This window comes from Mastigoproctus giganteus, chromosome 11 (assembly GCF_048544385.1).
Source record: "Mastigoproctus giganteus isolate SK-2022 chromosome 11, ASM4854438v1, whole genome shotgun sequence".
Lineage (NCBI taxonomy): Eukaryota > Metazoa > Arthropoda > Arachnida > Uropygi > Thelyphonidae > Mastigoproctus > Mastigoproctus giganteus.
The window spans coordinates 55,286,830-55,295,121 of NC_143585.1; positions in this window are offsets into that span (position 1 = coordinate 55,286,830).

Genomic DNA, 8,292 nt, shown 5'->3' on the forward strand with positions numbered 1-8,292 from the left:
GATTTGCTAGAGCGTGTACAGAGAAGGGCAACAAGATTGGTGCCCTTCTTGCCCCAATGACACTGTTTGGCATGAGACAAACACTGTCATTGGTGCAAGAAGGTGCACCTGCGCTGTGATCTGATTCAGGTGTATAAGGCTTTCAATGGGTTGAGCACGCTGAATTCTGATGGGATCCTTCCACTTGCTCAGATTACGAACCTAAGGGGGCATGAATTCAAATTAAGTAAAGACAGATGTAGAATAGATGTGCAGAAATGTGCCTTTTGCCAGCGGATGGTTAGTTGCTGGAACAAACTTCCATCTATCGTTGTGGAAGTTGATAGGTTAAATAAATTTAAGGAGGAACTGGACAGGCATTTGGAGGTAAAGGCGTTTTTTTTTTTTTTTTTTTTCTTTGCTGATGCTGCATAAGCTCATACACTTGCTTTCCTCCATCACATACCACTACTACTACCTATAGTATCATACGATGCTTCTGTCTGGTTTAAGAGAATTAATGTAATTAAATTTAGGAATAAGATTAACTCAATTAAGAGATCCATGTTGCTAACAATATTACAAGTATGAGTAGTATAAGGTTGGGGTTCTAACCGAGTACGGCTCTATGAATTTTGGCAACAATTTTCGTGCGTGCTGCCGCCTCGTTCGCTTGTTTTGCCGTTTAGGTTTTGAGCGTGTGCCAGTGAAGCGAGCCGAGGTTTAGGCTTAGCTGTTGCGCCGAGGGTTAGTTGAGGAGTCGGAGGAAAAAATATTTCAGTTCTTATTTTGCCCGCTAGATGACGCCACTTATTTTCAGCATTAAATATATAATATTTTATTTTTGCTTAACCTAGGCTCGAACCCATGTCGTTGCTACTGGTGGTCCGGTGCTTATCCCCACGGCTACCCTTTCAGTTATAACAATATGTGTAAATGTAGCTGTTATAGTTAAGAGTGGTGTGAGTGTGACGTAGGAAGTTGTATTTCGCCTTGTTCTGATTGGAGGGGGATATGAACCGATGTGCTGATTGGTCTGGGGGTATAAACCGAGTACGGCTCTGAGTCTACCGGTGATTTTCTGGTCAGTTGATGCCGTAGAAATCGTCTGTTTTTGCCACGTTGGTTTTCAAGGTAGCGTTGGAGGGTGCGCAATGAATTGTGGGTTCGTGCACGCACGCACACACACACACACACAAGAAAATAGAGCAGTAGACATTCTTTCCCAGGATCTGAAACAAAGGATTTGGCGGGAAAAACGTGGACGCTGTAGACATCGACTAACATACGGGTACTTGGGGACCACAACAGTTCGTGCACGGAGATTACAACGACAACAGAAGACCCCGAAACAGTGTCGCCATCTGTTGAGTTATTCTGAAAGTTGAAATTAAAGATTTTATTTTATTTAAGGTGTTTAAATATACGTATATATATATATTTTTTTTTCCTAGGCAGCTATGACTTTGCCGTTTAAATATATTTCTGTGGCTTTGCAAGATGTGGCGCCATCTGTGGAAGCAATCTGAAAGCTGAAAATCTGAAATTAAAGATTTTATTTAAATATATATATATTTTTTCCACATACGTGTATTTGGGGTCATAACAGTTAGTGCATGGAGATTACCTTTACATCGGAAGACCCAGATACTGTGTCGCCATCTAGCGTGTCATTCTGAAAGCTGAAATCTGAAATTAAGGATTTTATTTAAATATAAATATATATATATATTTTTTTTCCCACATACGGATACTTAGGGTCACAATACTTCTTGAACGGAGATTGCCACGACATCGTAACAACCAAGAAACTGTGGCACCATCTAGCGAGTCATTCTGAAAGTTGAAATCTGAAATTAAGGATTTTATTTAAATATATATATTTTTTTCTCACATACGGATACTTGGTGTCACAATACTTCTGGAACGGAGATTGCCACGACATCATAACAACCACGAAACTGTGGCGTCATCTAACGAGTCATTCTGAAAGCTGAAATCTGAAATTAAGGATTTTATTTAAATATATATATATTTTTTCCCACATACTGATACTTGGGGTCACAATACTTCCTGAACGGAGATTACATTGACATCGGAAGACCTAGATACTGTGTCGCCATCTAGCGAGTCATTCTGAAAGTTGGAAAATCTGAAATTAAGTATTTTCTTTAAGTTGCTTTGATGTTTAAATTTTTTTTTTACCAAAAGCACTGAGACTGTCATAACATCGTAACTACCAAGAAACAGTGGCGCCATCTACCAGGTCATTCTGAAAGTTGAAAATCTGAAATTAAAGATTTTATTTAAGATGTTTAAATATATATTTTTTTCCAATAGCTATGACTTTGACGTTTAAAATATATTTCCGTGGCTTTGCAAGATGTGGCTCCATCTACCAGGTCATTCTGTAAGTTGAAAATCTGAAATTAAGTATTTCATTTTATGTGGTTTTGTTTAATGTTATGTGTGTTTTTTTTTTTTTTTTTTGATGGTTAAATTTATATGTATATATTTTTACCTATAACTATTTTTGATGGTTCCTCTGCGAGTTGAATTGTATCCCTATGTTTAGAGTCTATCTTGGAAAAAAAAAACTGAAAAGTAAAATGTATTGATGTGTATATTTATTTAATTACCGTGTTCGTGATATGGTGGCTCCATCTTCAGATTCTATCTGTAACTTTGAATTTTTTTTTTTTTTTAATCTATATTTGAAATCATTTTATGTCTTTTTTTTCTTTCCTAAAAGAAACTTCTCAATTTTTAAAAAAGGTTATTGATTAATGGAAAATTAAAACCTATTTTCTACTTTCTAAGAAAAAAGACAGACAATATTTTTTTCAAATAGATATGGTTTTATTGGTAAGTTTTACAGATGTAGTTACTAATCACAAAAAAAATCAACACAAGCACTTACATATGTACATTGCTTTGATCAGAACGGATACTTCGTATATTTCCTAGTGTAAGCAGTTTGAAGTTCTTCAATCATCGAAACTACAGCATTGTACAAAGCATAATGGTTGAACACCGTAGCTACACCTTCTTTCAAACACTTAGCAGAAAAAATTTTAACACTTGTAGATGGTTCTACATTTCTAAGAAAATAAGCATAAACATCGTTAAACGAAACATCGATAGAGTCGATAAACACGTCGTTCTTTATATGCTCTCTAACGCAGTCAAGACGCTCCAATATAACTGTTTGCATTAACAGAAATGCAGGTTTTTCGTCTTCTAGACGTTGAAGAAAAGAATCTATGTCTATGATTCTAGTATATATCGACTCTATTTCAGAAAGGTGTAGAGTCATTCGTCTTTCTGCAGCTAGCGAGAATTGCTTCCAATAGAAATCACAAACACCGCCATCGGTATTGATTTGGAGTCCATGTAGTAGGATTTCATCTTTAGATTTAGCTCTTACGGAAAGCATGATATCATCCATTTTGTCTTTGAATTATCCCATTGTCTTCTCGATAACATCATATGCGTATTAGCTGTCTCGATCGCAACATGTAGCTCGAATTCGTGGCAATAAACACGAACTGTACTACTGTGACTCAGCCGTCTGTAGAAAGTTACGTTCGGTTTTCTTACTTCGTCAAACATTTCATGCAGTGGCATTTTAGGGAAAAACAACAGTGGAAAAATTTACAACCTCACTGAGAAAGTTCCAAACTGTAAATGTGGTCCAAGGGCTATAACAGCATGTGCTTAGATTCTAGCCGTATTGTTACTGGCTCATAAACTCGTGACGTATCAGTAACAGGTATGGGGTATGTCGTACAAAGGTTATATAACCTCATATAGTTAACGCAGGTGTCACTCCCAAGTCTTTGTTCAGATTTAGAACGCTAAAGCAGAAGATAACTCAACTTCAAAAGGTTTCGCATGGTCACAGCTAGACACAAGACGTACAAAGACTATATATAACTAAAGGAGATATCACCCCCAAGTCTGCTCTACCGCTCCCAAAGCCTTTTGTTCAAAACCTTTGTACGACATGTGCCTGTACTACCGCTCCCTAGGCTTCGTTCAAATGTAGAGTGTCAAAAAGCAAAAAGATGTCGATCGGTCGGGAACTGGGTAGGCACATGTCATATAACTAAGGGTGATGCCAATCCCAAGTCTTTGTTAAAATTTAGAATAGTAAAAGCTAGTTCAACTTCAAAGGTAATGGTTGGGAACAAATAGAAACATGTACTACAAAGGTTATATAACTATAGCTGGTATCGTTCCCAAGCCTTTGTAGTAACAAAAAAAAACAAAAGATAACTCAACTTCAAAGATTACCTTCAAAGATGTCACACCCTTACTGATGATTAAGGATTTCACTCTCATACCATAGTGATTTCCTATAGGCTGTGACTTTCACTCTCATACCATAGTGATTTCCTATAGGCTGTGACTTTCACTCTCATACCGTAGTAATTTCCTATTGGTTGTGAGGTTCACATACTCTTGAATCTAAGCATAGGTTGGTTGTCGTCAAGTAAAAATTAGCATGTTAACTAATAAGTTGTTTTTTTAGCAACAGTATTATATACGATAATTCCGATATGTACGTACAAGCTGGGCACGTACTCACCTTCATGAACGCATCTCATTGGTTAAATTTTCACCTTTCCATACCAATCTGATTGGTTGTATTAGGTTAACTTTGAACCTGTTTGAGTTTAAAAGGGCTAGTTTTGTGTTTATTTCTTCATGCTACTCTCACGTTTTTTTTTTTTTTTCTATCCTTGCAATGTTGTGTACGTACAGTTTGTGCATGTGTTCAGGGTCAAGTGTCAGTTCTGATAAAAGTTCAGAGTGCTGTGACCCGTGGGTTTCCGGCAACGACATAGACCTTTTGGAAGTTGCTGACGGTTGTGAGACCTTTGACTGGAACGTCCCCACATATTTTGCGAAAATACGGAGTTCAACTCCCATTAGTACGGGGCATTCCTTTTGCAATTACACCAATTCATCTCTATCGCTGGATGATAGCCTTTGTTCATGGGAAGCGCCTATGAAACTTTCAACCTCTGCAAGTTGGCATCTTTCATACGACGGTGATATATCCAACTCCTCACGGTCGACATCGGAAGTGTCAATAGGATCGGCGAACGTTCATCGTGAGGTTCAGTCACCGATATAATTATTGTCAGGGAGTATGAAGAAGAAGAAGAAGACAATGTAAACGATGTTGGTCCTCAGAATCCCTATGCCGCTGACGAGAGTGGTTTTTCAACGTCCGGTGCTTCCACCGTACCCATCATTTGGACGATCAAAGTAACGACACTTTAACAACAGATGATGGTTACAGTAGCTTGATTTATTTAGATTATGGGAATCTTTAGTTGTAAGTATTTTGTATCTTTCTTTAGTTTTTAAGAATAAAATAGAATATTCTTTTGTAACTTTTATCTGCGTCTCTTTTTTTTTCTGTCGAGGTACCGTTTTCTGTCCGGAGAGACAAACGTACTTCTCGTCTCCTTGAGTCCTCAGTAACAAAAAGGTTTGGATTTACTTTCGCTAAACGTGTGGTAGGAGACGACACACGCACTTACCCTTATGGATATTTCCAAGACACATAGTGAAAGCTAATCACCTACTCATCATACTATCAACATTAGAAAAACCCCAGTGAAATCCCCATGTTTTTTGACACTAAGCAGTTTTTTCAATGGCTACCTCTGGTGATGTCTCCTTTTTTCAGGATGTTGGTGAGTTCGATTGGGACACGGACTTCACGTCCTATTCCCACCGACGTCACATTCGTGACGGCACTCGGATGGGAATCGCGGGGCGCCGGGGCGTGGGGGATCGCGGCACCCCTCCCACCCATCACGAAGTGTCGGGCGCGCTTAGATGGAGGAATGCACACAACCCTTTTTTCCGTGTCAAGAATGGTTTCATGGAAAAGACAACTTCCAAAAAAAAACCTTTTTCATAACTCACAGTTTTTTTTTTTTAAAAAAGGGGACAATGTTTCGTTTTTCTGGAGACGTCACCTTCTGTCTTTACCGTTGCTAGTCCTACCTCTCGCATCGGCGTGCGAACACACACATAAATACTTGGTCCAGACTCGCGCGCGATCATTTACATAATGTTTCATCACCCCTTCACAGCGATAGTCTCGGGAGCAACACAGAGTGGAAAGACAACGTTTGTATTGTCGCTATTAGAAAATAGTGAAAGTTTAATTTCGCCACCACCTCAAAGAATCGTCTATTGCTATTCAGAGTTTCAAGATAAGTTTCGGTGTTACTCGCAAATCGAGTTCGTGGAGGGCTTAAACATCCCCGAATTTGATCCATCAGTAAACAATTTACTTGTTTTAGACGACCTCATTTACCAAGCAAAAGATAGTATTGTTGTTTCTGAGATATTTATAAAAGGATCACATCATAGAAATCTGAGTGTTATTTTGTTAACACAAAACCTGTTTTTGCAAGGCACCCAGTTCCGTACTATTAGTTTGAATTCGCACTATCTGATTGTTTTTAAAAACCCTCGCGACTCAAGACAAATCTCACACCTAGCAAGTCAAGTGTTCCCCGGAAGGTCACGTGTTTTAGTTGACATATATAAGCATGCAACACGCGATCCACATTCATATTTACTGTTTGATTTTTGTCAGAACACTGATGATAGATTGAGACTGCGCTCACACGTGTTACCAAACGAAGGATCTACGATCGTTTACATCCCCATATGGCTCTGCGTCTAAAAAACAATGCTAACTTTATAAGGTATCTGTCGGAAGTTCGACCGAAACAGGCAACCGCTCTATTAAGGAGTTCAGATCAAACACAAATAAATTCACTCTGTGAAATATGTAAAAACATAGTCAAAGGTAGCATTCCTTTGACAGACAGAGTGAAAAGCAAGTTACAACGCAAAAAACGTCTGCTCAGAACACTAGCAGATAAAAAAGTAGCATTTAAAACTAGGCGGAAATTAATACTTCAACAAGGAGGCTCACTGATCCCCCTGATAGCAAGTATAGTGGTTCCACTCATTACAAGTTTATCAGAAGATGAGTGAATCTTTCCGTAAATTCTTGCTTGTAGCTGCACCGCCAGAACAAAAACAGATGCTCTCTTTAGACGAGCAAATGTCTGCAATCTTAAAAAGACAGGATTTGCAGCCCGAGTCTAAAGTTAAAATGTATCTTCAGATACTACAGTCATATTTAGGCCTGAAAACTAATGCCGCAAAACAAGCATCACCGTCGACATCAAGCGATATCGAGGGCGTCGTATCAACCGCCGCCGCCGTCTCGCTACCCACAATTCCCTCCTCTGAAGCGCAGGAGCAACAGCACTCCGAGAGCAAAGTTATAAAACCTCGTAAGCAGGTCAAGGGCAGATATACGGCTTTGATATCGCCTCGTCGTTTGAGACGTAAGCATGCGTGGATATCGTTGTGGAAAGTTTGTTTTTTTTCAATAAAACAGACACTTTTAAAAAATAAATAAAATTTTATTTTGTAAGTAAATGTTGAATTACATGTAATGTGGCTAATACATCATTTGCCCACAAATCTTTACAATAATATTTGTTTACAATCTTTGGCATAGAAATGTTTCTACACCTATGAGTTAGGAAAAAAATACAATGTAGTCCACACACTATAGATTCTGGATGTTGAATCACCACTTTGTTATAAGTCCATTTCTTACTGTTTTGGTTAAGGAACTCTGCAATGTCCTGTGTCGGCGGTCTTGCAAAACTGTCGAAATATTGACTTTCTCTTTTTCCTAGGAAAATGCAAACCCAGTGAGTACCTGGCATATGTGCCCAGTCGGTATTGATGACTAACAATGCTGGTTTTCTCGGTATTCTTGACGGTAATTCGTCCCTGGCACAGACACCTATCAGATGTTTTCTCGATTCACTGTCTGCTTCTAAAACCTTCAATATTTCTCTAGTGTTCATAATTAATGAGTATTGATCGGTCTTTAGTCACAGAAAGAATGTTTTCGAATTCGGCATACAAGATCACTGTTACGTTTTCGGGAAGAGGTTCTGCGAATTTCAGTTCGAGTCGAACTCCACCTCGTCGTAATGAGCTGATGTGTTCGCCAACCGCGTTGTTGTCTGGAGTTAGGTTGAAAATATAAAGCACATTCCCTTCAGTATAATCCAAGAGTGATATGTCGTTTCCACAGTCTGAATTCCACTTGTTTAGCGATGTAAAAAGCGATAAGTAGGACCTGGTATAATGTCCATTCTTATAATCGGGTGTTAACGGTATGGAAGGGTGTTGCACACCATCAGCCGTCAGAAGTAAATAACACAGGTTGTAGTGACCAAAATTGAA